We start from the raw sequence: 10,268 nt of genomic DNA, 5'->3' as shown, positions 1-10,268 counted from the left end.
ATTAAAGGAGAAAATATAAAAATGCAGTAAATGAAGCAGGCAAAGAGGAACACAAACGTCTCAAAAATGAGATCGGCAGGAAGTGCAAAATGGTTAAGCAGGGATGGCTAGAGGACAAATGTAAGGATGCAGAGGCATGTATCACTAGGTGAAACACAGATACTGCCTGCAGGAAAATTAAAGAGACCTTTGGAGAAAAGAGAACCACTTGTGTGAATATCAAGAGCTCTGATGGAAAACCAATTCTGAGCTAAGAAGGGAAAGCAGAAAAGTGGGAGGAGTATATGCAGGGTCTGTACTAGGGCGATGTACTCAAGGTCAATATTATGGATATGGAAGAGGACATAGATGAAGCTGAAATGGGAGATATGACACTGTGTGAAGAATTTGACAGACCACTGAGAGACCTAAGTCAAAACAAGGCCCTGGGAGTAGACAACATTCCATTAGAGCTACTAGTAGTCTTGGGAGAGCCAGCTCTGACAAAACTCTTGTCATATGGTGAGCAAGATCTATGAGACAGGCGAAATATGTACAGAATTCAAGGAGAATATAATAATTCCAATCCCAAATAAAGAAGGTGTTGACAGATGTTGTAATTTTTTCTCCTTATCTTTTCTACGTAATTCTGTAGTTTTCAATTCGTTCGAGCAATCAATCATTCATGATAGGAAACACAGTCATAGCTCAGTCACTCAAAATGATTCTGAAATTTTACTTGTTATAATGAAATCAGGCGATGATTCTTCTTCTCTGCAGGCTCGTGCTTTGTGGCAGTCTGCTAATCTGTACAAATAAAATGCCTCGCTATTTTTGGGAGCGTTGTATAATCAGTCGGGAAACCTCAGATCAAGCGGATATTTGGCTTTGATGAAGTTTAACCTTCCGAAGAAGCAATGGAGCTCTTGGATTATTAAGTGCAGGTTCGTATCCAGTCTTTCGGAAGTCCCTTCTGATTAACAACTACGCAATATATCGATAAATATCATTAATTCTCAAATTTAAAATACACACCTTTTATTTGAAGAAGCCATCTATATATATTTCCTTTTAATCGTACAGTTCGTATCAGTTATCTTCTGTGATAAATCTCAATAATCAGATTACAGTTCTTCTAAACCAAGCTCTGGCTAATCGGCACGAAGACAATCTCAGAAGCTCCCGTTCTTTTTTTTTTTTTTTTTTTTTCTTTTTTAACAACTACCAGAGAGAGGTCTACAAAGAATACTTATGCGCTCATGGCATAGCTATTGTATGAACTACTTTTCGCATGGATTCTGCGAGTATGAAGATAGAAAATTTGTAAACGTCATTCAAGGGTAGAATTGTATCAGAATAATTCATCGAATATAAAGAGATATTACAATTGCCCCTCGCAGCGAGCAAAGTTAATGATAATACACTTTGCGAGCTAACAGAAAAAATTTGTTGGGTTGTTTATTCAAAAGAGGAATATTTTGAATTAGTAGAATTTTACTGTAGAGAGTATGGGTAACATGGTAAGACAATAAGTTACGGGAATACCTAAGCTGTAGCTTTTACATGTACCGGGGTATACCCGCATCTCGAGTACATAACCAGGGAAGATGTAGATTGGTGTAATTACGAAAAAGGTCTACCCATTTGGGAACTGGCCTTCACAGGGAAACCCTGGAAAACCCGGAAGAATAGACCCCAGCTCAGGTATTAAAGAAGATAGGAAAGCCTAAATCCAGTAATTTTGAAATATATAGAAGCTCTATAGATTAGATCGAAGGAAAAGTGCCTCATAGCCAAAAAAAAATTTACAATATTGCTCAAAAAAAAATTTTCAAAATTCTTCTTTCGACGATGTAGCCGGCGATCTCGTTGTGAAGTCGATGGAACAGGAACACTGGGTACGGACACCGGGTAGGCGGCGTACAGCGTTTGGTGGACGCGGCACGGAGGACAGGCGATGGCTTATGGAACAGGATAGAAGCTGGTAACGTGCCGTAGAAACAGGAAGATGATCTCAGGAACAGATGGTCAGGGACGTGAACATGAAACAGGTTTAAAATGGAATAAGAAAAGGTTCTGACTAAATAAATCCCTGGAAGAGAGTGGATTAAGGCAATGAAGTCCATATTTCATCGTTGAACTCAAAATCGGAGTGGATTCTTATATTCTTCCATCTGTACTAGACTGGAACATCCATCAGTCCTGACAGTCACGAATTTTTTTGTAGTCCTCAATACCAAAGTTGTTTTGCATTACAACTGTTGATTGTCCACAACATTGCCAAATAGACTGTGGGCAATTAAATTTTGTTGTAGCTCATATCGAATGTATTCCTCTCAAAATTTTTTTTATCTAATCTTCGTTTTGTTATAGTGCAGGTGGAAGTAGAGCATTGGATCTGTCCGAGGTTTGCTTTCAATTACAAAATTATGGATAAAATTTAAGTTTTCACCTGATGAAAAATTTTAAACATAGGCATATGACACTGACTCCACAAAAGGAATAATTTGAAAAATTTTCATTATTCTTATAATTAATTGATTTATAGATCCACTTGCAAATAAATATCATTAATGATGACGTATGTTCATTTAACAAATCATCCAATCGCAGAATCTTCTTCATCCTCTCATGAACATTTATGGAAATATATTTCAACAATTATGTCCATAACATGAAACACACAAACTGCTATTCTTCAAAAGTTAATTAAAATTCTTAAATTAGTTCTCCTGGTAAAGAAGGCATAATGAAAAAATCTAAATATTATAATAATTTTCTCTCGCGCAACCAGGGAGTTTCTTCAATTGTTTGCAACAGTGACATTATCGACTGTTGCATCATTTCACAGTTCATTTGTTTTCTTGCGCGAACAGCGCACATCATACACACAGCGTATTTACCTACATATCCCACACTGTTCAAGTTTCACACGCAATTCTCACATAAGTGCCGTGTCTTGAGGAAATGTAGATGCCCTTTCATTGTATATCACTGTGGCTTCTGCTCATAGTCCACACTTACAAACACTAGTAATTAACAAATTCTTCTACCTATCTTAAAATTTTTGTGCTAAACTATCACAAGAGTAATCTCACTGTCTCTTAACCTATCACAGGAGTAATCTCACTGCCTCTTAATCTATCACAGGAGCAATCTCACTGTCTCTTAACCGATCACAGGAGCAATCTCACTGTCTCTTAACCTATCACTGGAGTAATCTCACTGTCTCTTAACCTATCACAAGAGTCTCTTAACCTCTAGACAACATAAACTTCTTGATATTTATATACACATTCGATTCATAGTCAAATTCCACACTAAATTCTTCTCCATATTTGGTATCACAGATCTACGATCCTTCACTAAATTTCTTAATATCATTATGCGGGAATAATCCCTTTATTCTTTTCGATTCGGGATATGCCAACAAGTATGATCCAGGATTTGGTATATTTACAATAACATATGGTCCAGTATAAATAAGATTCCATTTCTTTATGTTCTTCATCAGTTCGAGGAATGGATGTGTCGCCTCAATAAAACCTTTTCTCCAAGATGAAACGTCTGAATCCGGTGAATCCGTTTTTCATATGTCAATTTCCGTTGTATTGCCTTTTTAGTTAAATTGACAAGCGCGAGTCGAATCTTTTCCTCCCATTTTAAATTCTGGTCTTCATACTTTGGCAGATGGTTTATCCAGAAGTTCTTTTCAATCTGATTAGTTGATGGCTCAATCAAGTTCCATTCTAACATTCTATTTATCTCCCTTTGAACGGATTGTTTTAAACGCCAGGGGATCAGATAGTGCGTGTAACAGTAAGTCTGATGTGGCTTCACTTGTAGGTGACAAATATATCCTTTAATAATTCCTGGTTTCTCATCAAAAATCTCTTCATATGCCTCTAACAAATAATGAAGCTGCTGCCTTTGTTCTCCGGTAAGCTGATTTGATTCACTAGCTTTTATCATTGTTGTTTGGTTAAAGTCCTCCTGTTGTATCAAATCCTTTGAAAGCTCCTTCCAACGACCTTTTGTAGCGTCAATTAGTTGAATTATGGCACCGCGACAATATTTCTCATGCACAGTTTCCTTTCTATTTAAATCTAGTGCTATCTCTTCTCCATTTAATCTAAATTTAACTATTCCTTCCAAAAAATCAATCTGACAATCGTACTGCTGCATACTCCCAATACCAAGAATACAGTCCACTAATAACTTCTCCACTACAAGGAACGTGCATTTTATTGCTACATTTCCCATTTTCATCTCTAATTGTGTTTGTATTTTGACATTGGGAGAGCGTGCTCCAACAGCTCCGATGATTTTGCAGTTCTGTACTGGCAAAATTGGTACCTTCTTCTTCCTAATAATTCTCCGAAAAAGAGCGCCTGAGATGACATTGGCGGAAGCGGCGGTGTCCAATATCACATTCGTTGGAACTTCCTCTATTTCAACACATACTTCCGATACCGTAACACTCGATCTGTCATTATGACACGTTATTAAATCCTTTGTTAACTCTTCAGTCAACAGCTCACCATCATTATATCTTAACAATTGTAATTTTACTGTTTCGCCCCTAACAGATCCCCTGACCGCTCCTCCGGGGCACGATGCGGTCATGTTTAGTTTGACTGATTATTGGTCTGATTGGTATTTGTCTCTTCAGCTACTTCAGTGATTATCGGTTGTTGTGGTGAATTCTGACTATATTGCCTTGCTTGATTCGTGTAATTATTGTTGTTGTTTTGCTGCTGTTGGTAGAACTGTCCTGTGTTGCCATACATTGGATTATACCGATTAAAATCACTATTGTTCCTAAAATAGCCCCTCGCTGCACCATTACTAAAGTTTACATTATGATAATAATTATTGTTTGCATTTTGTCCATTGCTAAGTCTCCTCGGAGAGTGTAGTTGGTTATGATTATTGTTACTGCTACCATTACTGCCATTCCCACTCGAGTTGCAGCTCGGATTCGCTTCTATTGCTCTTCTTTGATATGACATTTCTCTTGCCCTTTTATTGTCCTCCTCAATTATATCAATACGATCAAGCGTAGTCATAAATGAGTCTATATCCTTATCATTTACATATAACAGCTGATTCCTTATACTGGTGGGTAGTCTGGACTTGAGTATTCTAAGTATATCCGACAAAGGAATCGGTACATCCCAATACAAAGATTTATTAATGTATTTCTCAAAATATCTCTTTAGAGATCCTCTAGAAAATGAGAAAGGCTCAGGATATAATACTTCCTGCCTAAGTCTTTCTTGTACTCCAGCAGACCAATATTTTGCTAGAAAAGCCTGCTCAAATTCTTTGTAACATTTACAAGAAGATGTTTGTTCGGATGCCCACAATGCTCCTGTTCCTTGTATATATCCAGATACAAAACTAATCTTTTGCCATTCTGTCCAAGATCGTGGAAATAGACCATTGAAACTTCGAATAAAGACTACAGGATGAACATTCTTTTTGTCAGGGTTAAAGATTTGAAATTGTCTCTGTTTAATCATCTTCTCCTCAACGCTACTACGATTCCAAAAATCATCCTGTTCGTACTTTTCCCTGTGGCTATCCGTTATATCGAATCTTACTTGTGACGTTCCAGTTCTGTCTACATCGGATCTTGACATGGACGGAATGTCACGCACAGATTGAGAGTTTTGTTTCCTACTTCTCGGTGTTTCTAAATCCTCCTGCGAGAGATTTAGTGATCTTTCGATATTTTCTTTCCAACGCGAGAAATCTTCGCCAAGTTGTTCTCGAACTTCCTTTAACCCTTTGTTAAAAAAATTATCCTCGGAACTCTCTGAAATGGACTGTAAAGCTACTTTCACAGTTTCTTCTATGGTTTCCGAAGGAGAAGTTTGCCGCTCTAATGTCATTTCTGAAAACTTTCCCGCAAGTACATTCATTCTATGTTCCACTGTCTCCTGTTTTTCCTTCACTTCGTCAAATTGCTTCTTTAGATTATCTTGGGATTCTGTTATTTCTGGTATCATAGCTACGGAACACTGTATGTCCTCTTGAGCTTGTATTACTTGAGGAAACAGTTCTACTTGTTTTTGTATCGTGTCAATTTTGACGGATACATATTCGGTTAGTTCCGCTTTTAATTTACTATTGTTTTCTTGGCATTGTTGGCGGACCTGCTCAATTCGAGCAATAAGATTCTGTTCGGTCCTTTCTGCCTGTTCCTTTATTTCCTGTGTCTGGGTATTTAATCTCTGATCTAATTCGGTAAAAGTTGCTCTTAACTGATTTTGTAATTCTGTTTGATTTTCGGCTAGTTGATTTTTGAATTCATTTTGTATAACGGATAAGTCTCGTTTCACCTCCGCTTGGCCTTCGGCTAATAGAGACAACTGTTGCATAATAACAACTAATGTGTCAACAACAGTCTGATCAGCTGTTGTATGAATGTCTTCTGAACCAGCGGGATTATTTATATTGCTACCGCTAGCCACAACAGTCTCAGAATTACTATCCGTGGCCTCTGCTTCTGTGCAAACAGCTGAAGGCTGTTGCATGTCTCGTTGCTGATTCAATGACATTTTAAATGCCGCTCTAGTCAATACCATTAAATAACTGTCAATATCAGGTTCCAGTCACTAAATACAGTTTCAAATTTACTGTCGTAGACACACTTAACTTTCTAATTACTTCACAGATGGTATAAAGTTCACTGCTCAGATACGAAAATCACACAATATACAGTTCTACAATCTAACTACTATCTGGAAAAAAGTTCTTTCTAAATTGATTTCAAACTATTTTAACTACAGGAAAAAAAATTAGATTTCTCTGGCCTTGTTCTGTAGTCTTGGTGTTGTCCAATAGTTGAAATAGTTTCTTGGTATCAGCAATCTCTCTTCAGATTAGTTACCTCTCGTTCTCGTTGGTTTTCATGAAACAAAAAAATACATATATTATATAACAATCCAAGAGAGTCCTGTCACACTGGCGCCACTGTAATTTTTCCTCCTATGCGCTCATGGCATAGCTATTGTATGAGCTACTTTTCGCATGGATTCCGCGAGTATGAAGATAGAAAATTAGTAAACGGCATTCAAGGGTAGAATTGTATCTGAATAATTCATCGAATATAAAGAGATATTACAATGTGAAAATTACCGAACTATCAGTTTAGTAAGTCACGGCTGTCAAATACTGACACGAATTCTTTACAGATGAATGGAAAAACTGGTAGTACTCAACCTTGGGAAAGGTCGAACACGTGGGGCAGTACTGACCCTACGGCTTATCATAGAAGATAGATTAAGGAAAGGCAAACCTACGTTTCTAGCACCTGTAGACTTAGAGAAAGCTTTTGATAATGTTGACTGGAATACTCTCTTTCAAATTCTGAAGGTGGCAGGGGTCAAATACAGGGAGCGAAACGCTATTTACAGTTTGTACAGAAACCAATGGCAGTTACAAGAGGTGAGGGCATGAAAGGGCAGCAGTGATTGGGAAGGGAGTGAGACAGCGTTGTAGCCTTTCCCCGATGATATTCTATCTATATATTGAGCAAGCAGTAAATGAAATAAAAGAAAAATTTGGAGTAGGAATGAAAATCCGTGGAGAAGAAATAAACACGTTTAGGTTTGCCGATGACATTGTAATTCTGTCAGAGACAGGAAAAACCTGGAAGAGCAGCTGAACGGAATGGAGAGTGTCTTGAAAGGAAGACATAAGATGAACATCAACAGAAGCAAAACGAGGATAATGGAATGTAGTCGAATTAAATCGGGTGCTGCTGAGGGAATTAGATTAGGAAATGAGATGCTTAAAGTAGTAAATGAGTTTTGCTATTGGGGGAGCAAAATAACTGATGATGGTCGAAGTAGAGAGGATATAAAATGTAGACTGGTAATGGCAAGGAAAGCGTTTCTGAAGGACAGAAATTTGTTAATATCGAGTATAGATTTAAGTGACAGGAAGTCTTTTGTGAAAGTATTTGTATGGAGTGTAGCCATGTATGGATGTGAAACAAGGAGATAAATAGTTTAGAAAAGAAGAGAATAGAAGCTTTCAAAATTTGGTGCTACAGAAGAATGCTGAAGATTAGATGGGTAGATCATGTAATTAATGAGGACGTACTGAATAGAACTGGGGAGAATAGGAATTTTTGGCACAACTTGACTAGAAGAAGGGATCAGTTGGTAGCACATGTTCTGAGGCATCAAGGGATCACAAAGTTCGTTTTGGAGGGCAGTGTGGAGGGTAAAAATCGTAGAGGGAGACCAAGAGATGAATACACGAAGCAGATTCAGAAGGATGTAGGGTGCAGTAGTTACTTGGACATGAAGAAGCCTGCACAGGATAGGGTAGCATGGAGAGTTGCATCAAATCAGTCTCTGGACTAAAAACCACACCATCAACATGATTTCCCCTAGTTAACATTTATAGTGAAGACGAGGGGGATTAGAATGTCCTTGGTTCTTTAGTGTCAGTGCAGGCGAGCAGAGAAGTATCTCTCACAGGAATGGTGATCCGATAAAGTAGCAAGTTGATTTGAACTCTTTCAAACAAGTTTATTTGTCATTGGACATATTTATGTGTGAGTTAGCTTACCAACATACCTATTAAGACACATTCATCGGCCAAAACCGCTTTCACTATGATTCTGTCCTAATACACAAGGGCTTCCTACTATCAAGAACAAGAGTCACCTGGCTTCTTTTTCTAATCACTATTAAAGGCACTACACTTAGTGCCTTACTTACAGACAAGTGCATCCATTGCCACTTGTTCTGCTGTCTAATGAATCAGTGGCCAGGTGAACTAACTATTAATTCAATAGCCTCTTGGCCTTCTTATTACTCACACGACTAAAGTACTGTTCAGCTACTTGCTACTACTAGCAGATGAAATCCGCTATACTATTTGAGACAGAGACAGTATGTCAACACTGTTGACATTACTTGGTTACGACACATTAGTCAGTGGGAAATGGCTATAAATTCATAAGTATGTCTTAACACATTCCATTTAGTTTTTTCATGACAAGCATTTATATGTGTTGAAAAAACATATAATGGAAAGGATAGTCGCTACTCACCATATAGCAGAGATGCTGAGTCGCAGATAGACACTACAAAAAGAGTGTCGGCTTTCAGCCAGCAAGGCCTTCTTTGTAATTTCGAAGAAGGCCTTGTTGGAGGAAAGCTCACTTTCCTATAGTATTTCAGTTGTGCCTATCAGCTGCACTGCATCTCCACTGAGATGCAACTACCCTTTTCATAATATTGTTAGATTCCATCCTAGATTTTCTATTGTCTGATTTTGTTGAAGAAACACATGTCTTATCGAAAAATATGGGTTATATTCTATCATAAAAACCCTAGCCCTAGATATTAATGTTTCCTAACATTGCTCATTCAGTTGAAGGATTTTACAAATTAACTTTGGAGTTCAGTTAGGGGCTGACTCTCATTATGATAACACTGCTATTGAAATGACTTTGATTATTACTTTCATTTTTAATGCTTTAAGTAGAACTCATTTCAAAACTGTCTGTTGTCTACAAGAACATTCCAATATAGGCTCTCTCACAAGTGAGGGAATATGTAGTGTTTTTGGCTTTAGGAGGCATAATATTCAACATTAACCAGCAATTTGTAATTGAGAATGAATTTATTATCTGATGTTTGACAGAAGTGTGGAGTGAGCTGCGGTCAGCAGATGTTCCAATGAGTACCCATTCCCATGGGAAATGGCCCCAGCTTAATAGTCGCTGTGTAATTCGATTTGTAACTGCGATTTATACAATATAGATATTGTACCAGGATTATAAGTGTCATATATTTTATTGAATTTATGTATTACTTTGTAGGTGTACGTTTTACACATCTCACCTTAACTGTTTATAGCGTTATCTGTTGAGAGTATAATTTAAAATGTCATTGTCATCAAAGTTAACATTGGGTACTCATTTATTAGTATAGCGAGCCTTGGTCAGACCTCACACAAATTTTATTTAACCGCATCTCAGAAACAACGGAACTGCAAACTAAGTGCTACTTCTGTGCCGGGACAAAAACATCTTACGAAGATGCTAGGTAGGTGAACAATTGCAGAATCCAGTGTCGTGTACTGATGTGGCATAATACGAACAGTCCCGTCATACAGCTTGCATCTCCAGTACAAATGTGTAAAATTATGTGCAGTCTATGATAACACGAAGGAGGGCATAAGAAAAGTGCGTTTTGCACTGAACACTGACTGATATCACATTCAATTGCAAGTTTATATGTGTCTAGTCAGGATCATAA

This window comes from Schistocerca americana, chromosome 2 (assembly GCF_021461395.2).
Source record: "Schistocerca americana isolate TAMUIC-IGC-003095 chromosome 2, iqSchAmer2.1, whole genome shotgun sequence".
NCBI lineage: Eukaryota > Metazoa > Arthropoda > Insecta > Orthoptera > Acrididae > Schistocerca > Schistocerca americana.
Note: the sequence above shows the minus strand (reverse complement) of the source record.